Source organism: Apium graveolens, chromosome 6, assembly GCF_009905375.1.
Source record: "Apium graveolens cultivar Ventura chromosome 6, ASM990537v1, whole genome shotgun sequence".
NCBI lineage: Eukaryota > Viridiplantae > Streptophyta > Magnoliopsida > Apiales > Apiaceae > Apium > Apium graveolens.
The window spans coordinates 57,336,307-57,359,936 of record NC_133652.1 but is presented as its reverse complement, the minus strand read 5'-3'; the positions used below and the strand labels follow the sequence as shown (position 1 = coordinate 57,359,936).

General features: G+C 39.4%; 1 non-coding gene across 1 annotated transcript; it reads left to right on the top strand.

The window, feature by feature from the left end:
• The first annotated feature begins 12,023 nt into the window (after positions 1-12,023).
• Positions 12,024-12,132, top strand: LOC141669385 (small nucleolar RNA R71). Its single transcript, XR_012553671.1, has one exon. It is a non-coding gene; the product is annotated as a small nucleolar RNA R71 (small nucleolar RNA).
• Positions 12,133-23,630: the final 11,498 nt, after the last annotated feature.

The window sequence follows — 23,630 nt, the reverse complement described above, 5'->3', positions numbered from 1 at the left end:
ATTCTCCACTCGCAGATTTATCTGGAGAAAGTGGAGGGCAACTCGGTCAATCTATCCCTGAAGCAATTCAGACATCTATTCCAAAAGATTTGATAGCATTGACTGAGGATCGGGACTCGCGAATTCCCATTGCACCACCACTGACCTCTCTTGAAGAGGCTAGGGTGATTTTTAATGCAGGTACACAAGAACAGCAATTGGAAGACTCCTCACGAGCAATCATATTGAGAGAAACACATGCACGTGAGATGAGTGAACCAAATACGAGTGAACTTCAGGTGAGAGCACACACAGACACTGATACTGTCAACCTGTTAGCTCAGATTGCTGCCCTGAAAGAAGAACTTGCTAAAAGTCAAGCTGAAGCTCAAGCATTCAAAGCACAAGTGGTTGAACGGTCTTCTTCTTCCACCTCTGTCGACAATCAGCTTGCAATCATAAGGAATGACATCTCAGATTTAAAGACTACTGTAATACCAAAGCTCAATTCTATTCAGGACACTCCAAATTTATCAGCTGATGACATATCCAACTTCTGCTCCCTACATACAAGAATGACTTCTCTTGAAGACCTCGTTGAGATGAATCATTCACTGGACAACTCAAGATTTGTAAAGATAGAGACGGGCATGGAACATCTAAATGAAGGCATGAAGCACTTATATTACATGATCAAGAATTCTCATTGCCCTAATGAAGATCAAAGAGCTTATTTTGAAGGACCGTCTGGTGGAGGATCAGGCTCTGGAGGTGGTGGAGGTTTCAGAGGAAAGTCAGCAGAGGATCCCTCAACTAAGGGGGAGAAGAAAGGGAGTAGTTCCAAAGGGAAAGAAAAAGATACTTCTGCTGGAGATAAAGGAAAGGCTGATGATGCCTACTACAGTGGAGAACAGGATGACTTCGATATTTTTGACATTCCCACTGAACCAGTTCAGGAAGATAAAGATGGGTTATTTGAAGCTGAAGAAGAAAGTGATTTTGAAGATTGGGAAGAAGAAGATACAGTGGATCCTAGGTTTGAGAAAGAATTTCAGAAAGAGCAGTCAGAGATGCAAAGAAAAGAAGCTGAACTCAAGAAGGTCTCACAGATCATTGATAGGAGAAAAGACATACAAAGAACAGAAACTCTTCAAAAGCAACGTCTTCATGACATTAAAGCTCAAGAAAGGAGAAGAGATGTCAGACTGAAGATTGGTGGAAAGTGGGATGAAGCTAGGAGAGTACTCGATATGCCTCAGCTATGCACTAACAATGATAGGCAGTTCTTACATCTTCTTGACAAGCTGGAAATCTCAAATCCTAACAATGACATGTACATGAATGCTATCAAGACTGAAGTCTCAAGGATCACAGCTGCTTTTGATAGATCCCTAAATGAGATGAGCATTTTTGTATATTGTCAGAGTGAAGGATCATTCAAGGTGTCACTTCATCTATTTGAGAATCGTTCGTTGTCAGAGATTTGGGTTCTTTTAAACAAAGTGAAAAGAAGCTCAGAGTTGAATGAAGTTCTTCGGGAAAGGCTTAAAGAGTTTGCCAGCAGGGCTAGTCCTCAAGTGGTCAACAATCCTCATCAAGTGAGATTCTTTAAGTCTGATTGTCTTCAAATCTGTCAGCTAGATGTACAATCTCTTAAAGACTACTCAGCTAAGCATCTGGTCTGGATGGAACATCATTTGAGAACTGCTGGATATTCATCCATGTTGAAGACTCAAGCTGCTGACTTGATTCAAGCTTATTGTGAGAAGAATGTTAAAAGGTACAATCAACTCAAGAATAAGTTGAAGACAGTTGGAGTTCAACCAGTCAGACCTGCAAGCTTCACTTCAGAAAAAGATCGTATCTTTGACAAGGAATTGCTTCAAGATTTAGAAGAAGATGAAGTCAGAAGAGAAGACAACTAAAGTCAATTAGCTCAAAACTCAATGTAATATGATTAGAGCGTTATGAATCAAGATAGTCTAATGTAGTTATATGTTCAGGCTAGAGGAACATCTATCTTGTATTCACTTGTAAATTTCATTTGGAATCTGGAAAATGTTAAATATAATCCAGAACTTTTCTGCTATTTACTTTACATTACTGTTTATATCTTTTTCTTATTTGTTAGTTGAGTTATCCTCTAGGTATTTGTTGTTATTGTCTAACAAGCAAATAGGGGGAGATTGAAAGGCATATGTCATAGCCTACTCGTTTATTCGAGTATTTAACTCAACTCAAATAAGAATGTAATAAGTAAATAGTGGATCAAACATCAGAGAGATCTCACAAAGTAACATCTGTCAAAGAATAAAGAAACATTGTTCATCTGCAGACTTGAAGATTCACTGGAAGAAGTTCAAGAATTTGATCATGCCTCAGTGATATAAATCAAGATCGTGGATTTAATCAAGTGACAGAGATCTCGTCAAGGTATCATTTATTACAAGGATTCAATCAGAACAACAAAGTCAAGACATGAAGAAATGTCACGAAAGTTAGTCACTCATGAACCAGACAGTACATCGAGTGTCAGCATTGAAGTGACGGAATTGATTCATAAGTCTCAGAGACTTTCAGAAGATTGTCAGAAGAATGGATGCTGCTCAGGGATAGTATTAATTCACTTTTAATTAATTAAGTCATATAATTTAATTAAGAGAATAAATTAAATCTGCAAGGATTAATTTATTGATTAATTGAATTAAATTGATTAATTAATTTAGAATTAATAATGAGGATTTTCAGAATGTTAATTGATTAAAATCTGTGATAATTCTAAAAAGACAACTGATTGTACTAGTATGACAATCGGTATGACAATTGATAGTCATACCGAATGTCTTGCTAATTCAGTTGATTGTATTGATAGAAGTTTCAATTAGATTAAAATCAATTATGTATTCAGAAAAACAATTTCAATTGTACTACTATGACAATCGGTATGACAATCAATAGTCATACCGAAAGTCTTGCTAGTTCATTTAATTGTCTTCCTAGCTCTAATAGATTGTCTCACCGAAAGTCTTTCAAGCTCAAATAGATTGTCACACCAGTTCAACAACTTCGGCTGTGATTGATTAAAAGAAAGCAGAAGACAATATCAACTTACTACTCAGAAAAAACAGAGCAGCACATACAGAACAAGAAAACACAGCAGAAAACAAAAGAAAATATTTCATCATTCATCTGCTTATTCAAGATCAAATATTCTAGTTTGTTAATGTTAAATCCAAACCACTAGAATTACTTATCTTGTTCTTGTATATCAATCTAGCGGATTAAAATCCCTAGAACTTAATCTCAAATCGCTTTTAGCATTTGATCTTTTAATTACAAAAATAGAAAAAGTTCATGTCGAATTTATTCTAAATTTGTAATAATTGATTTGAGATTAATCCCTTGTAATCGATACCGTAGTTGTAACACCTTTCAAGTTTAATAAAAGTTTTATTTAACTTGAATTTTGTTTCACAATTTTATTCCGCATTTTATTCGACGAAACGGTATTGTTTGCATTCAACCCCCCCTTCTACAAACAAATTGGGACCTAACAAAAGCCTAGGCTCTAGCTGATTTCATCATAGAATGCAATTTCCCAGAAGAAGAGCCCGTGCCCATGTGCATTGACCCTGAGAGAAACACAGATCAAGAAACAGAAGCCTGGGCTCTCAACGTTGATGGTTCTTCAACCAATGAAAGATCAGGAGCCAGGCTCATCCTAAAGAGCCCAGAAGGGTTCACAATCCAAACAGCAATCTCCTTTGCATTCTCAGCAACAAACAACCAAGCAGAGTACGAGGCCTTGATTGCAGGATTGAAGCTAGCAAGAGCACTCGGGATCCAGAATCTCAAAATCTACAGCGACTCCCAGATCGTCGTAAAGCAAACAAATGGCGAGTACATAGCCAAGGATCCAGTTCTAGCCAAGTACCAGGCTCTGGTCCAAAGCTACCTCGCCTCGATACCAAAAATACAAGTCATCCAAATCTGCAGAGAGGAAAATTCAGAAGCTGATACACTATCTAAGCTTGTTCAAAATTCATCAGACCTGGATTGCTCCGTCTACTTCGAAGAATTACAGAAGCCAAACACAAAGTCTGAGGAAGTTATGGAAATAGACTACAATCCAAATTGGATGACCCCATTCATTAACTACTTGGAGAAGGGAGAGCTCCCGGAGGATAAAGGGAAGGCGCAAAGGTTAAAGGCAAAAGCTTCAAAATTCTTCATGGAAGAGGGAATACTCTATCGTCGGACCTTCTCCTCCCCAATACTCAAGTGCATAGGCCCAGGAGAGGCACAGTACTGCCTCATGGAAGTTCACGAAGGAATCTGCGGGGACCACATATCCGCAAAAGCACTAGCTCAAAAATTCATAAGGCAGGGGTACTACTGGCCTACTATCCATCAGGATTCAATAAACTTTGTGAAAAAATGCAAGGAATGCCAACTCTTCAGCAATGTGACACGGATGAGCCCAGTCCTACCTTCTTCAGTCTTGTCATCAATCCCATTTGCTGTATGGGGAATTGATATCATGGGACCCTTTCCCAGGGCCAGAGGAGACCTCAGGTATTTACTAGTCTCAATTAATTATATGACAAAATGGGTAGAGGCAAAGGCAATGAGAACAATAAACCAACAAGACTGCATCAAGTTCATGGACAACATATTGATGAGGTTTGGGATCCCAAGGGTACTGGTCTCAGATAATGGTCCGCAGTTCGTTGGTTCAGAATTCGAATCCTACCTTCAAGAAAGGGGCATCCGGCACAAGAAGTCATCAGTAGCCTACCCTCAAGGAAACGACCAAGTTGAAGTAACAAACTGAATACTTCTCAGGGGGATAGAGAAGAGACTCAGGGAAGGTAAAACCAAATGGCTAGAAGAATTTCCTAATGTACTTTGGGCATACAGAACAAGCCCCAGAACAAGCACATGAGAAACCCCCTTCAAGCTGGCTTATGGAACTGAAGCCATGCTACCAATTGAAGTAGGATCCCCCTCCCATCGAGCAATCAACTTTGATGAGATAGCAAATGAGGAGGGGCTCAGAACGAATATTGAGCTAATTGACGAAGTCCGAGACCAGGCAGTGGCAAGAATGGAAAAATATAAGCAGAAAACAAGAGAGCACTTCAGCAAGAAGTCCCGGGTCAAAAACTTTCAAGTTGGAGACCTGGTCCTTCGAGACACGGAAGCTTCAGACCCCACCAACACTGGAAAGCTAATGCCAAAGTGGGAAGGCCCATACAAAGTCAAGGAAGTTCTAAGGCCAGGAACATACAAGCTCATAAACATGGATGAGTCTGAAGTGCCAAATACATGGCATGGACTCAGGCTCAGAAAGTTTTACCAGTAGAAAAAGCAACCAAAAGCAACCAGAACTTGTAGCCTATGGCAAGCAACCAATCTATGATCCTATATTTTGTATGAAAAAATTTGCAAATCAATGAAAATAATTTTCCTTTCTTGGAAAGTTATTACTTTTAAATTACCAGTTAGGGAAGCAAAAAACAACCCGGGTACCTTCTCATACCCGGGTTAGAAGCAAAAAACGAAAGCAACCACTATTTGCTTAGAAAAATTCTAAGTAAATGGAGCAATCACCAATCCGGGTTAGACATACCTGGATTGAAAGCAAATTTAAAAGCAAAAAACAACCCGGATTAGCATTCAAATCCAGGTTGCAAACAACCATTATGTACTTAAATTTTCCAAGTACATAAAGCAAAAAAGCAAACATCAATCCGGGTTAGACATACCCGGATTGAAAGCAAATTTAAAAGGAAAAAAACAACCCGGATTAGCATTCAAATCCAGGTTGCAAACAACCATTATGTACTTAAATTTTCAAGTACATAAAGCAAAAAATTAAACATCAACCCGGACACGGTTCCATACCCGGACCACCCCTGATATGAACCCAATCCGGATTAAGGGCCATAACCAGGATCCGGATTGCTAAAAAAAAACACAGATCGAAGAAAAGCAAATATTTTCTACAACGAAATAAGAGTTTAAAACACAATCCGGATTGCCATCAACCCGGAACAAATCCAAATATTACACAAGGTCCAAATCAAAGTACGACAAATGGGAAATCCTAGAAAATGAAATTACATGGGCTGATCCGGATCTAGAGAAAGCTGGGGCTCGGGCCATCGTAGGGTTCCGGTTCCCCTTGACCCTGCTCAACTGCAGCCTTTGCAGCAAGGAACTCCTGGATGAAGCTCTCCCAGGACGCCAACGGGTCGGTCTTGATGTACCGCTCAGCAACGACCCAGGACCTGTGCACCTCGGGAACCCCGGCCTGAGCGACCTCGAAGTCATAAACATCACTAGCCTTGAACTCAGCAATGATAGCCTCCTTGTTCAGATTTTCTTTAGCAGCAAGCTCGGCCTTGAGCCTCTCCACTTCCTTGGCCAGCCCCTCAGCCCAGGTCTCCGAATCCTTCAGCTTCTCGTTCAACCCGGCCTCCACCACACGGAACCCCTCCCGGGCCTCCTCCAGCTCACCCCTCAGGGAATCAGAAAGCATCTTCTCAGCTTTAGTCCGGTTGTTGGCCTCCTTGAGCTCAGTGAAAGCAACATCGGAGCAAATGGATATTGCACTCCCAAGCTGAGAAACAAAAAAAAAATACTATGAGCAAAGCAAAAAGTAAATTAGGGGGCATAATCTGGAACTAAGAGAATAAAAATTCAGAAATTACCTGCCCCCATTGACCTGTGACCCTCTTCAAGGCAGCAGCCATATTGTAGCCCTCAACCTCCTCCCAATCTTCTTCGGAGGGGATACTGAACATGAACCCGGCTAGGTCGATTAGAGTTTTGGTGCCTATCTTCACGGCCTCTCCATCGGGCCCTCAGCCTTCCGAATCACATATAACCCGGTTGGAAACCACAGCTTTGCCCCGGGGTGGCTTAGTCGGAACAGATTTTCTTTTCTTACTCGGGGGGCCATCACCGCCCGGAATCTCCTGAACCTCGGGCTCAAACTCGTGGCCCGGATCCGGGATGTTCTGAGGGACGGAGGACTCGACCCCTCCCTCAATATCTGCGGAGCCAGATCCGGGACCAGGGGCACCCTTGCTTGTCTTAAAGGCCAGCCCGAGGGTGTTGAAAGCAGCAGCATATGCAGAAGAAGACATGATTTTCAGGAAATTGCGGTTGAAATGAGGCAGACCTGTGGAAAGGAAACAAAGGAAGATTAAATACCGGATTGAAACTTATGCAAACAGAAAAGCAAACTGAACCTTGATCTGGATCATCAAGCTGGATGAAAGAGAATCGGATCACAGGAAAAAATATATGTTAACAGATTACAAGCAAACTAGACCTTAATCCGGATCATCAAGCTGAGCGAAAAAGATCCGGATCAAGGACAAGCATCTTATCCACAATCAAAAAAAAAAAAGAAAAAAAGAAAAAAGGACAACTTACAGCCAAGATTAAAAAGCAGCTTATGATTCATAACTATGTCCCGAGTCGGCTGGAACTCGAGAGATTCACAGAAACATCTAATCTGGGTAACAGCCCGGTCTTCGAGCGTAGCCGGGTTAAACTTAGTTTGAATCCCTTCAATAGTAAAGTAAGGGAGATAGGCCAAGTCATATCCCTTCAGAAGGATTATCTCCCCATTCCAGTACTTCAAAGAAGACTGGTGCATTATCGGCTTAGCTCTACCCGGGCCGTAACCGCACTCCGAGGCCCAAAACTTGATCTCATAAAAAGGTTTCTGACTCGACTTGGAGAGATAAAAAATCTGATGAAAAAGCTTCAAGGTGGGCAAGAATCCGGATTTGTTGCAGCAAGCGATGAACCATGTCATCGACTTTATCCCATTCGGGGTGATTTGCATCGGGGATATCCTGTACTCGTGCTTACAGAGGTGCTTGATAAACATATGGCACCGGGGGCTCCACCCGGATCTGAGATGTTCCATCCAGACCGGGACAAAACCATCTTCTGGCTGATGATAGATCCTCTCATGGGGTTCTGGCCATCTCCACTCAATATCTGGAGTCAACTGGAAAGCAGCCCGGACCGCCTCATTCATCTCACCCGGATCAGCCTCAGAAAACGAGTCCTTCAACTGGTAGTGATCCCGGCTTATAAGGAACGCAGCGAACATCCTCTCAAGAGCTTCCTAGTTGTATACCCCGGGGTGACCGTCGGGCTGTCTATCATATCTAACCCGGCTATAATAGACCTCGTTTTCGATCTCGGTCGGCTTTTCAACAAAGTGATACTTGACATCTATCCAGTACCCCTCGGGCGTGAAGGGAACCGAGCCCCCAGGAATTCTCTTATACCTGAACTTCGAGATTATCTCGGTGGAAGTAGAAGCTTTCTTAACCATCTCTACCCGGATTTGTTCTCTACCAGAAGAATCCGGGTCACTCTCCTCTCCAGAAAAGTTTGGGTAGCAGTTATAGACTTTTCTAACCCGCTCCTTGATCCGGACCATATACCTATTAAAACGAAGGTCAGTCAGCCTGGTCCCTAAATATTTAAATTGTTTCGCTAAGAGGTCCGGATCAACTGTGTTATGTTAGTATTAGCATAACCTAATGATCCGGACCACTAATGCAAGTCCAACCCGGAAAAACATTAACGATCCGGATCATGTTAACTACAATCCACAAAAAGCAAACCCCATGGACCCGGATCTTGATGGCAAATTCCCAGATCCGGTTCCATAGCAACCAAAAGCTTAAAATTACCCATACCCGGATCAAAAGCAACCAAAAACAGAAAAAACCTAAGTCATATAATCCTACCAAAAACATCACCCGAACCGGACCCTATACCCTCGACCCGGATAAAAAACAAAACCCTAACACACAAACAGTCATTTTGAGAATCAAAAGGCAAAATATATGAGTTTTATACATACATACAAACATTTCTTTCAAGAACACGAAGAACACCATCAAAAAACCCAGAAAAGTCGAAAACAAAAACAATATTTTCGCACAAAAGCATGGCAAAAAACACCAAAAGCTACAGATCCAACCAAAAGAAACCACAAAATAAAACAACAGAGCCCGATTTGGACCTAAAAGCCATGATGACAAGCAGAACTCGAACATGCATCAATTCAAAGAAAAAGCACAAAACCGAAAATGAAAAGGTAAGAAGTAGGTGCTTACAGATTAGTCGAAGACGAGGGCAAGGGAAGACCGAACAGCAACGAAAAATCAACCAGCAAAAAACCCAAAGCTCCGAAAGATTTCCAAGGACATTAAGAGAGAAAAGAGAAAGAAGAAACGGCTGTTCATCTTTGGGAGAGAATAAAAAAGAAAACAAAGGAGGGGCTCAGCCTTTTATAGGCACAAGAGGACATAAGCAGTCCCTGCCACGTGGCAGAGCAGGGTTGGAAGAAAAAGCAGTTACAAAAAAAAAGGGGAAGAAAGAAAAATACATATATATGTGTAATTACACACATATAAATGCGAATTAAACCCCATAATCATTATGGGGCGGATTTCTAGGAGGACAACTGCAAAAAATTCAAATTCATGGGGGGAATTAACCAAAAAACATTACAAATCAAAAACTTTTCAAATTCCACAGCCCACTACCCGGACCAAGAGCCCTAATCCGGATCTTCATATATTACTACTGGTACGGATTGGCCACAACCAGGAGCAGAAAATTTTCTGAACCAACTACTCTACCTTAATCCGGACTGGCACCTAACACCCATATCCGGATTGAGGGGCAACCAGGAGCAGAAATATTTTTAAGGCATCAACCATCCTACCTTAATCCAGATTGGCATCTACTACACCAGATCCGGATTGGGGGACAACCAGGAGCAGAATTTTCTCTGAAGCAACTATCCTACCTCAATCCGGACTGGCATCCACTATATCAGATCCGGACTGGGGGACAACCAGGAGCAGAATTTTCTCTGAAGCAACTATTCTACCTTAATCTGGATTGGTATCCATTACACCATATCCGGATTGGGGGGCAACCAGGAGCGCAAATTTTTCTACCAAGGCAACTATATGTAATTCTACTCTACTCCCTCATCCAGAAAATCTGCATAAGGGAGTGGGGGGCAAATGATAGGGTATAAGAGACCCGTCTAGGATTCAACTTGGATCTAAAGGATACCAGGCTCGATCGATGGACCGAGACCCCCCTCTCCCAGAACAATCAAATGGAGAGACCAGGCCCGGGCCCATCCCATGACCCGGATCCGGATCCAACAGGGAGCCCGGACCTAATGCCCACCCGGATCCGGATCTGGACTCAGACCGCCATGAGCGGGGTCCCAACAAACACATGCACATCCTATAACCCGCCAAGGAGGGGTACGTGGGCACGTGACTATGACAACTATCAACAACCAACACTCCAGACAAGCACGGCGCGTGTCAGAGGCCGTTAGGACACTCTGGAGGTGGTCCTCCCCTGGACACGTGTAAGCAATCCGCCCAAGCCAGGCGTCCTCCGCTCCCAAGATCCAACGGCCCAGATTTAAAGGTAACTACCCCTAAACCCTACCTTGGGGCTATATATACCCCCAAGACTGAAGGGTTTAGGGGTTGGAAAATATTTTTACTCTTACACTCACACACTCTCATACACTCAAAAACACACAGCAGCCATCACATATAAACACACATACACAGCAGCCTCTAAATTACATAAACGTATATACCTTCATCTTCTCCAAAGCCTCTTCTTATTCTCACACCGGAGGCGCCGTGGGAGCCAAACCCCCCTTCCGGTATTGTTTTGCAGGCGCCCATCCAGCAGCTACACCTCACTCCCGCACAGATTGTCCAGGAACGCCGTCGGACGGAGCCGCCCGCTCACCGGAGTTATAACAAGGAATGGTGAAGCTACCTGGATCTTTAAGCTTTGGAGGTAATTTTTGTTACAGCACAGCACTGCACTCTTCCGTTAGAGCAACGGTCTCAAGATCATCCAGTTTCACCTTCCTTGAAAGAATACTCTTCATGAATTTCGCATAACTAGGCATTTGCTCCAGAGCCTCAACGAAAGGTATGTTGATGTGAAGTCTCTTGAACACCTCCAGAAACTTACCGAACTGCTTATCCAGCTTTTATTATTGCAATCTCTTAGGGAAAGGTGGTGGAGGATAGAGCTATTTCTCCCCTGTATTACCCTCAGGCAGAGTGTGTTCAACAGTAGTCTTCCTTGGTTCCGCCGCTTTCTCCTTTTGCTTCTCTTCTTCATCACCAACTTCAGCTTCTCCATCTTTTGCTTTTTCAGCATCAGCAACTTTTCCAGACCTTAAGGTAATAGCCTTGACTTGCTCTTTAGCTTCCTTCCTTCCTGGCACTTCAGTATCACTGGGAAGTGTGCCAGGTTGACGATTGAGCACTACATTGGCTATTTGACCGATTTGATTTTCCAAGGTCTTGATAGAAACAACCTGACTTTTGCACAACATCTTGAGTTCTTCGAAATCAGCACTAGAAGGTGGAGCAGCACCTCCTTGTTGTGGGTATGATTGCCTTTGAGCATAATGCTGTGGTTGTTGGAATTCAGGTGGATTAAACTGTTTACTTATGCCTTGCTGATATGGTTGCTGAATAGCATTCTGATTATTGCTCCAGCTGAAATTGGGATGATTTCTGTTGTTAGGATGATAGGTAGATGGCACAGGCTGCTGTGGTCTCTGATAATTGTTCACATACTGAACAGATTCATTAACAAGAGAACACTGATCCGTAGCATGAGAACCTGCACAAAGCTCACAGACCATAGCTATCTGATTGACTTCATAGGTGGCTAAAAAATCGACATTCAAAGACAACGCTTGGAGCTGCGCTGCAATAGCTGTAGCTGCATCAACTTCCAGAATATCTGCTACCTTCCCAGGCATCATCCTTTGAGTTGGGTTTTGATGCTCATTTGCAGCCATAGTTTCAATAAGATTATAAGCCTCAGTATAGCTTTTGGCCCACAAGGCGCCTCCAGCTGCTGCATCGAGCATGGGCCGATATTGGGCCCCTAAACCATTATAGAAACCAGTGATCACCATCCAGTCAGGCATACCATGATGTGGACACTTTATCAACATCTCCTTGTAGCGCTCCCAAGCTTCACACATAGATTCTGTTGGTTGCTGCGCAAACTGAGTAAGAGCACTCCTCATAGCTTCAGTCTTTTCCATTGGATAGAACTTTACCAGAAACTTTTGCGCAAGATCTTGCCAAGTAGTGATGGACCCAGCTGGTTCAGAATGTAACCAGTCCTTAGCTTTATCCCTCAGAGAGAATGGGAAAAGCCTCAGCTTGATAGCCTCATCAGTCACACCATTATATTTGAAAGTACTACAGATCTCGACAAAATTCCTGATGTGCATGTTGGGGTCTTCAGTCGCAGCACCTCCGAAAGAAACAGAATTCCGCACCATCTGAATAGTGCCCGGCTTGATTTCAAAAATGTTAGCCTGAATAGCCGGATGAAGGATGCTTGACTGAATGTCATCAATTTTAGGCCGAAAAAAGTCCATAAGAGCTGGATCTGCTGGAACTATACGATCACCCATGATTACTGGTTCTTTCTGCTCACTCTCTTTATCCAAATCTTCAAAATCTATCTTCTCCGGAATATCAAGAACTGAGTCTTTCTCCTTAGCCGTATCTAAAGTCCTCTTGCGAGTACAAGAACGTGTTTGCATAAACGCTCGCTAAAGTACCTGAAACACAACCGGAAATACTAAGTAACATATCTTAATAAATGAGTCCTAACTACCACTGATGGTAAGTACATAAACTAAACAAATACGCTGAGTCCCCGGCAGCGGCGCCAAAAACTTGTTAGGGCAGAAAACACGTGCTAATAATACACGCAAGTATACGCGTTCGCAAGTAATATAGAATACTTTCTAGTCCGTTCCCACAGAGACTCGGACTAATTATGTTCAATTAACACTTACTCACCAATGTATGATTACTTCTCAACGTCAAGACAATAACACATAGATTTGATTAACTAAGTATTAACTATAATTAACTACGAGAATTAAACACTTAATTGACACTTGAATTAACAATATTAAATGCACATGAGATTATAACTTCATTACTACTTCCTTCATAGTTATTGTTATTACCCTTAGGATGTAACGGTGATGATATTAATCGAATAACACGAAACTGATAAAAGCCAACTTTCATTATACTAATACCATTCTACCAAACATCCACAATTAAGATAGAAGTTGAATAGTCATCAATTATATTGAGACCCTATATGTCTACAGAATTTGACAACATAACGATTAAGCACAAATTCCTTATGATTACACAAGGCAAGTAAAACGGTTAGAGTTACCCACTAATCATGCGTACACATACATGAACCTATGCTAGCATGGCAAGTTCTAAATCTCAAGATCCACCGTCGCTTCACAAGAGATTAACACCCTATCTTATATGTTCGCGACGCACATAAGACGAATAAGCACAACCAATACTAAATATCATACAATCATCACACACTAAGGTATTAAACATCTAACTAAAAAATTCCACAGTAAATCCGTTACGACCCCATGATCATGATTAGCCCATGATTGAACTCATCATCACCATGGGTTCATATGAAAAAATGACAGTAACATACAAGAATAACTAATAAAAATACTTATTAAAACCAGAGTACGGCATAAGAGTAATAAGGTTCAAAGTAAAGAAAACTAGCATCCACTGATACAACGAATAAAAGAATCACAAGAAAACTATGCTTCCTCTTCTTCGTTGCGATGTGCTAAAACGGTCTTCTTCCTTATCTTCTTGCTCCTCGATTGATACAACGGTTCAACACACGTGAAACGTCTCTGAAAACTACTTATATAGGAGCCCCATAAGTCCCAGCTATCTCAGAAGTCGGAAGTTCAACATGAATAAAACTCTAAAAATCAGGATTTTAATTCACGACCCTGAGCGGCCGCCCAGCAATCCTGAGCGGGCGCCCAGCTTCCTGAGCGGCCGCCCAGCCAGGCTGAGCGGGCGCCCAACACCTTATTGGAAAATTTATTATTTTTCTCATGTTTTCAGTTGCGTTCTGCTCCTAACTTCCCACTTGCAATACCAAGCACATACTTAGGCCTATTCCTCATGAAATCTCTCCACAAATGCAAGTAATACCCTGAAATGCATAAACACTAGAAAAACGCATCAAATACACAAAATACTTGATTTCAAGACATCAATTCAAGCCATTATAAGACGTTTTAAGTGGTATAAAATGCCACTTATCAGTGAGGACTAGAAGTGCAACTACTAATGAGTGCCTACATGCATGTTTTTTGTCTCAAGTAGAACCTAAGAAAATTGATGAAGCTCTACTGGATCCTGACTGGATATCTGCCATACAGAAAGAGCTAAATCAGTTTGAAAGAAGCAAAGTCCGGAAGTTAATTCCTGTACCAAAGAACAGAAGCATTATTGGAACAAAATGGGTATTCAGGAATAAAATGGATGAAAATGGTATAGTTACCAGAAACAAAGCAAGGCTGGTTGTAAAAGGCTACTCAAAAGAAGAAGGAATTGATTATGATGAAACTTTTTGTTAGGTCCCGAATTATTATAGAAGAGGGGGTTGAATACGATAATCACTAAATTAAAAATTCTTTCAAATCTTTAGCGGATAAAATATTTAGTGCTCGGTTAGTGGTTTTGAGTTCTTGAGAGAAATAGTGTTTGGAACGATAAAAGCAAGGAACACAAGATATTCGGGGAAATATATCTTCGTATATAAATCCTCGAGGGTGTTGCTACACTCCGATAAATAAATTAACCGACTACAATCTAAGAACAGTAAAGTTCCTAGCTACTACAAAGATTTACAAATCAAATCCTATACAATAATCTAGCTTTTGTTTGTCTAAGGATTTAATTACCGGGTAACGATTATAATGCCCCTATAAATATACAAGAGTTAAATCGGGCATTATAACGTTACTCCGGTGATAAGTTAAACAGATATACAAAAAGCTTGAGTTTCTCTGTAAATCAATGCTGCCATTTTCACTTCTCTTTTGGGAGAAAAGATGAACATAAAAATTGATCCAAAAATGAATGGCTCCTTTTTTTTCTGCTGCAAAGTGTAGACTTTATCCAATAAAATGTGTGGCTGAGGAGAGAGAACTTATGTGGAGACTAGCTTTATCTTTTCTGTGGCGATCAAGGAAGCACAAGTTCTGTGGCGACTAGTAGTATTACTACAACTGTTAGTTGAACAAAACTAATCACCTGTATGGCGACCAGTGTACGACTAGTACTTAATCAAAAATAAAACATCGGCTCTGTGGCGACAGGGGGGAAAAGATTTGTCTCTGGCGACCAGGGAGTACTACAACAGGTACTTAAACAAAATCTCCCAGTGATTTTGTTTTACTTTTATTCCTTTTCTTTTTTTTGTTTTGCTTTTCATTTTTCCTTTTTCCTTTTTATTTGTTTTTTCTTTTTTTTTTTCATTTCTTTTGTTTTCTTTCTTTTTCTATTTTCTTTTTCTTTTCTTTTCTTTTTCTCTTTTCTCTTTTCTCTTCTTTCTTTTTTTTGTTTCTTTTCTTTTTAAATTTAAATTATAATTAAATTAATTTATAAAATTAACTTAAATATAACTTATATAAATAAACTAATTTAGATTTATAAAATAAACTTATTTAAAGTTTATAAAATAAATCATTTTAAGTTTATTAAATAAATTATATTAAAGTCCATTAAATAAATTTATTTAATTTACCAATTAAACTTTAAGCTTCGCCAGTCCCCTGAGCTGTTAGGCTGAATACCCCGCGCACCTCTTCTCGTACTTTAACAGATAAACGTTCAATCCAAGTACGTTCCTCAACTTAACAATTCTTCTAAAAATAATACCCAGATTCCTTTTACGAGCTGTTGACGCCAAGTGCAACTGGTCTGGTTCACAGACGACTAACCCCGATTCAGGTCTTCGTATTATGAACTTGATTAAATTGTTAAGCTTGCCTCAACTTTATTGCTTCAGACACTGACTATCAATAAACAACTGTACTTTTACTGGAATCCTTTCTGGTACTTTAGACAACGTCTTTATTAACCTCTGTCTATACCCTGTCTTCAATTCTTCAGATTCCTATACTTCAAAATAATGCTACTGGTTTTCTGGATCAAATACTGCATTTCCATATTTCTTGAGTAACTGAAATGAAAGATGCTTGTTCCTCTAGCACTGAACTGATCTTCAAGTAGTTTCATCTTCATTTCCTTGGTTCTTCAAATCTCTGCCAGATAACACTTCTCAGTCTTGAAGTAATCATCAGCAGCTTCTTTTGTGCAACCACATTTCCTGTTGAGAAGCGCATATCTCTTTTGCTTCCCCCTATGAGAATCAACTGCTTAAAGGATATCACCTTCGTCTACCACCTCTCCCGTACAACAGGATCCGCAGATAAGAACTAATGGTACTCCCCTTTTGGAAAACAGCTTCTTCCCTTATGAAAAATAGTGATGAACCAAACCACTTCTTCTGATTACTAGGAAATCACCTTGTGTTTACCACCTCCCCCGTTATCTCGTATAATAGGATCCGTAGTAACAAACAACAATGGTGTGGTGTAGTGTACATGTGCTTTACCTTTTTCCTCCTCCCTGCTATTTCTCCCCCTTAGTTGAGGAATCCTCCAAACTATTATATAAGCTTTTATCCCCCCCCTTAGAGAAGGAATGTATGCTGTTGTATGAAAGAGTTCTCATATTTCACTTGGTTGGAAAAGAAATAACAAGTCAGAGTCTGATCAACCATGTCCCTTTAAATGCTGCAAAAATGACTTCATTGTTGATCATCATATTCACCAATCTTCCCAACTCCTTATACCTCCCAACTGTGAGATCACCAATTGTTACTAATTGTTAGCTCCCAACTTGTTAAATCCCGAAGTATTCTAATCCAATCTGTAAATGTTAGGTTCCTAAGAGTTAGGTTCCAATCATAAACAGAGTCGAGACCCGAAGTATCAAGAACTATGTTTAGGGATAGGGAATGGGATATGTTTTTTGACTTTCTTCCTCACCGTGAGTGTGTGATTCTATTTTGTGTACCTCACAAGTGTTTCACTCTTCTCTCAAATCGTGTTTACACTCATTCTCATAAGGGTATCACTCTTCTTATAGCTCCAAAATCCAGCTGTACCTGTAAGGAAAATCACCTTAGCCATCTTTAAGGAGGTCACAGGTGGTACAATGGGAGTTCGCAAATCCCCATCCTTGTTAGACCCGTTAGATGAATCTGAGTCATAATCTACAAGTGGCTAGTTCCCCTTTGAGGGTTCCAGATTTGAACTCTGGGAAGGTAAACAATGATCCAAAGAATTTAGCAGAAGGATCAAAGTTCCCTTCTAATGTATGTGAAGACATTTCTTTGTGACTCATCAGGTAATATCTAAATCATTGTCAATAAGTTGCCTATCTGCACCTATGTCAGATCCACTATCCGCAGATGCATCCAGGTTTATTAGTCCTGGGGAGGCAGACACTAACCACTGACATATGGCTATTGGATCAGTATCCTCTCCTAATACCTGTAAAGGCAATTGGTCCATTAAGGAACCTTGAACAATCGAACCTGACCTTAAAATGGTCGAAACTCTTGTTTCCGTCAACTCTTCCTTTGTGTGTGTAACCTTTCCTTGTGCATAAAAAATTGATTAGGTTTGAGGTGGTGACACTACATCGGATGCCTTGGCCGACAGACGAATTTCAATAGACGCACCCTGTTGAGAGAATGAATCTAGTGACTATTTTTGTGCCTTTTCAGCCATTACATCTTTTTGAGAAAATGAATGGGGGCTAGCAGTTGTCTCAATTTCGATACTACTCATCTTTGTATGAGACAGAGCTGGTGGGTTGACTTTAGAACCTTCCTTATGTGGTGCACTAAGGCACTTTCTCCCTCACGCTCATTCATACTTCATTTTATTGATAAGAGAGTGTTGGTTGAATCTGTTTCTGTGTTTGTCTTTACAGTCTGGGATAGAAGTTGTGGGTTTCAACCTCATGACTATCAAATGAAAGAAGGTCATTGGAGGCTGAACCTGCATCACAGAATATATGGCAATATAGAGATAAAATGCACTTAAGATCTATAATGAATGAAAATTATACATTTAATCTTTGAGAGAAATGATGTACAATAGTGATTTCAAAAGATTTTAATGAAATAAGAAATCACTAATGTAGAAAGAAGTTTGATTTTCTCCTAAAACTGTTCGAGTGCACAAGTCTGTTTTTATGCCTAAAAAGATAAATGATTTGATAAGACACAGACTGATGACCTAGCAATATTAGGAAGAGAAAGAAATATTTTGTCTTTTAATATGAATGAGTTTTTGTAAAAGTATTGATCACTTAGGGTAAAGTCTAAGAAATTCTCATTCATGTCAAAAGCTCCATAATCTATCTTTATAAGATTATAATCAACAAAATTGTTTATTGATAAATATCCTTAATAAGACTGACTATATTGCTAATTTCAAATTGTAGTGAAACTTTCAGATATAGCAAAGCATATAAATTCACTAGAACTTAAAATGTCAAAATTATCTGCAACAAAATATTAACAATATATCATTGACTGATACTTGTCAAGTATTTTAGATACCAATAATTATGTTGCATCCTATTTTAAATATTAAAATACGATATCAATGAATTAAATACCAATTATCTATCAAAAAGACATCAGCATTTAATTTCATATATCATACAATTGTTAACTCCTAACAACTGTAATATCTCAAACAATATTGGTTCGATAAATAAAGCAACATTAACCAACTTTGACTTGTTTGCAATCTTAGAAAAATATTCTAAGTCCCATATACTTTGATCCATTGAGTATTGCATCTATTATCAAAGTGTTTAGGAATTTACAAGTAAGTATAAAAATTATTCTAGGTGGACAACATATGGTTACTTCTAATAAAGTAAAATCCTCATTGACCATAGTTGTACTGCAAGAGATATTTTTACACTTTTTATAGTATAAGTGACTGAAGATAAGCATTGATTACTTAAAGGAGTTCTAACTAATGTCACAAATACTAATACTCCACAATTAGTTCATAGTTAAATTGTTAGGTCACACAATACTATAAATGGGGGTTGAATATAGTGTTTATACAGTCAAATCGATTTCAACACAAGTATGTAACAAAGATCAAGTATATTCAAATAAACTCTGTTACAATAGAACTGTTGTTCTCTCTCAGTGATGAACAATATCACTGAGAGCTGCTAGGTTACAATGAATAATGTTTCTCGATAATGATAACACATATAGTGTAAACCCTAAGTGTATGTTTATATAGTACACAGTTACAAGATATATTCTAATTGATATGAAATATAATTCTGTCTCCTAAAATATATCAATCAGATATCTTCTACAAGTCTTCTAGTCCTCTAACTCTTCATGCATATATTCTTTTGTTTTAGTCCAGATCTTCTCCTGTAAATCAGCCGCATTCCTTATCTGAAGTCTTCCCACACTTAAGTACTGATATGTATCTTCTGACGCCTTAAGTTCTGATATTAAGTTCTAACTTCAGTAAGTTCTGATTTCTGTAAGTCATGATATTTCCTATTATTAAGTTCTGAAAACTAAACACAAATCAGATTAGACATGATATCTCAAATATATCTAACAATCTTCCCCAACTTGTAAATTATGCAAAATATACATGTTAATAGATTTGATGATGTCAAAAACATTTTAAGTACAAATGCAATAAGAGTTTAAATAGATAATTAACTACAACTTACAGTCCTTGTAGCTTTTACCAATCTCACTGAGTCAATCTGAATCCAAAGTAATTCTTGACAAAGTTTGATATCAGCTTTTCTTCTTTATTCCTCAGGACTTGAGATAGTGTAGCTTTGACTTGCTTCAATTCTTCATTCTGACTTCCAATCTGGTAGATTACAGTCCTTAATGCTGAGATGTGATTTCTTTCTAAACCATCAACAAATCTGATCACCCTTGGATGAGAAGAGTCTTCATTGTAGCACATACATTTCTCTTTCAGAATCACTTCAAGTTTAGCAGAATCCTTCTTCATTGGAATTTCACTTCCATCATCTTCAACTATATTTGGAATAAATTATGTAACCCTTGAACCAGACTTTCTTGCTTTATCTCTTATGGTCTTCATAATGAAATTCGACCATCTCCTGGTAATCTCAGACTTTATCTCTAAAAGATAATGAAAGAATTATAGTTCTTTGAGAGATTTGTTCAGCACATCTGATTCTGACATTTGATATGTTCTTCCATCTTCAAAAAATAGAATCAGATTTTCTTTGACATTATGCTTATCATGAGCATCCAGTACCACTTGAACAGAGATAACCTTATCAAGGTGTTTCTGTGTAACTTCTTCAAGAGGTTTTTCAGTCAATAAGAATGGATCTCTTGTAAGCACTTCAACTCCTATCTTGATCTTGGCTTCATCAGAACCTAGTCCAGCTCTGTCTCTTGCTTCTCTGGCTTTCAATCCAATAGTCATGAAATCAGATAACAATTAGCTTTTCTTTGGATCTGATGGTTTGACATTCTTCCATAGGAGTTTCTTCTTATCATCAACTTTCATCTTATCTAAATTAACTTGAGCACTGTCAGAGGTTGATTTCTTGATGACCTGATCAGAATTTGCTGTTTCTTCTATAGCTTGTTGTTTTTCACTCTAAACAACTTGAACTTTGTCAGAGGTTGTCTTGGATTCTTCAGTTATCTTCCTTCTTTTCAGAGTTTGAATATCTTTATCTTCAACAGCAGTATCATCATAAACTTGAACCATTTTGCACTCAGGTTTCATCAGGATTTGAGGAATCTTCATTTCATGTGGCTTTGTTGGTTCATCAACTTTTCCTTTTCCTTTATCTTTGGGATCAATCTGTGATCTTGTTTTGAGCTTTGAAGCCTCAGAATTTGACTTTTCCTTGAACACAATGCCTTTTACCTTAGGCCTTGGAGGTTTCTTAGCATCAAAAGCTTTAGACTTTAGATTTGTCTTCTCAGCTACAAATCTAGCTTCCTCCTCCTTGAGATTCTCTAAATCCATTCCATGATTATGCTTGAGAAATAGTCTTCTAGCAATCTCTTCATCAAGTGTCTGAATTTTAGGATCTTTGTAGTAGACAGTAGTCTGCTTTCCTTTGAGTTTCAGAGTTTGCAAAAACTTCTGAGAGTCTTTACTTCCTCCTTGAATCAGAACTTGATATTAGATTTTGATTATTTACAGCATCAGAATTTGTCTTCTTTTGAGTAGAAGATTTGCTTGAATCAGAAATTAGTTTCCTTGAAGAAACTTTGTTGTGCCCTTGACCTTGACCCTTGCTAGGGTTTCCCTGGTCATCACCTTTATCATCTTTCTTCTTCAATATTTGAGTAGGTGAGCATTTGGACTTAACTACCTTCTCCCCCTTTTTGGCATCATCTGGTATTAGGAGGGAGAGAAGAAGTTCTACTGAAGATTGAATTTCATTAAGTTGAACTTGTTGAGAGACTAGATTCTGTAGGACCTCAGTAATTTGAGCCTGTTGCTTTTCCTGAACCTTCTCAATAGCTTCAACTTTCTCAGAATTAGGTCTGATAAACCTCTTTTTATCTAGCTTGATCTCCATATCCAGTTTTTTCAACTTTTTCAAGAAGTTTGTCAACCTTTTCATGAGTTGTAGAGTGTTGACCCTGAAGAGACTTGATACTTAGAGCTGTGAATTTGAGTTGTGTCTTGAAATCAGAATTTGTCATTAGCTCATCAGCTTTAGAAATATGCTCTGTCAGAACTTTAGAGCTTGGAATGAAATCAGTGTCATTCCACTTCTTGGTCCACTCCACTCCTATGTGAGTTTTTTCCCAAGGAACAAGAGCAGCTTTTTCAACAAATTTTTCAATCAGTGCCCCCTTTCCAAGAATGGGAGCATTTACAGGAGCACTGTCTCCAGAACTTGCTAACATCTCCTCATCTTCTGACAACACAAGAGTGTGTGTAACAGAAGGAGACTCTATAATTACTTCATCTAAATTCTGATCATCAGAATTTACCTCCAGAATTGGAGTTGTTGGTATCTCAGCCTGTAAGATAGGAGTAGTAGCAATAGTTGGCTGAGCTGCAGTTGGAGCTTCAAGATAGAGCACAGTTGGAATGATCAGCCTATGAAGGTCAATTTCAGGACTTAATCCTGAATCTTCAACTATTGTTGCTTTAACTGGAGAGACAGGAGGTGTGATCACTATTTCCTGAACAGTGTCTTCATCCTGAGTTGGAGGTGGCAGAGATTCAATTACTATTGGCTTTGAGATCAGAGATTCCTGATCCCCTTCCTCAGCTTCAGTAGTATCCTCAGATGGAGGTTGTGCCAAATACCTTCCCGCTCTCTATTTTTTTGATCTCCTGGATGGTATAGGAGTTGCTTGAGCAGCATCAGAACTTGGAGTTCTTTTTCTCTTCAAAATATCAAAATTTTCAGCTTCAATTTCATTCTGAGAAGTTTCCTTTTCAGCTACTACTGTCACAGGTTCTGATGCTTGAAACTGGACTTGCTCATCTTCATCATCAGATTCATCCCTAAGAATAATCATTCTTCTCCTTGGTGGAGATTTAGGAACATATTTTGCTCTTTTAGGCCTGAAGGATGAAGTTCTGATGGTAGGTACTGATGGTTGAGGTTGAGATGATTGAGCTGGCTGGAAATATGTTATGATGGTTGGTTGAGTTTGTTGAGGTTGAGAAGTGGTAGGTGGTTGATTTGTTGTAGGTGCTGATGGAGGTTGGGATGGTTGTACATCAGGATATATAGCAGGATATGTGGCTGGATCAGAATTTACTAAGACTTGTTTGACTGATTATGGAATTAGGAGGGGTCTTAGTACAGCCTTCTTATTATCAGTAGATAATAAGTCAGTGAAAGCCCTTTTAGTAAGTTTAAAAGGTTCAATCAACTCACTAGCTAGTTGGGCCTTATCAGAACTACATAAACTGTAAATAAGTTGGCAAAATCTAGCAAAATATACAGTATTTATATCTTCCTGTATCATATCCCCAATAAATCCTAGCACAACACTAGCATAATCAAAATGAGTTTGATTAATGAGAGCGTACCCGATTTGATGACTCAGGATTGGGATTGCATCAAAATTGGAGCACTTATTGGCAAAGGCCTTGGTGATGCAGTCGAAGAAAAAACTCCACTCCCTCCTGATGCGGGGTCTCTTCAATTGCCCCAGCTTTGCCAAAGACCTTTCATAGCCCAGATTTGCCATCATTTGCTGAAGGGCCGGCTCTTCAACTGTTGAACTGTAAACATAATTTTCTGGAAAATATAGTGCTTGTCAAACAGTTGACAAAGTCACCACATGCTCATCCTCCCCTGTTGTAAAGATAATACTTGGGGACCCATTTGCACCACCATCATCATACATACCACTCCTCCAAAACTCCAGCACTTGAGTTCTTGAGATTGATTCTGGTTGGGTCAAAGCATACCCAATCTCACTTCGAGATAGAAAATCTTGGATGAAGTGAAGTTCTGATGGAGCTTCATCCTTAGAAAGAATAGCCATGTAGTTGTTGGGAACAAACTTGGCTCCATTGAAAATGATGTCCTTTG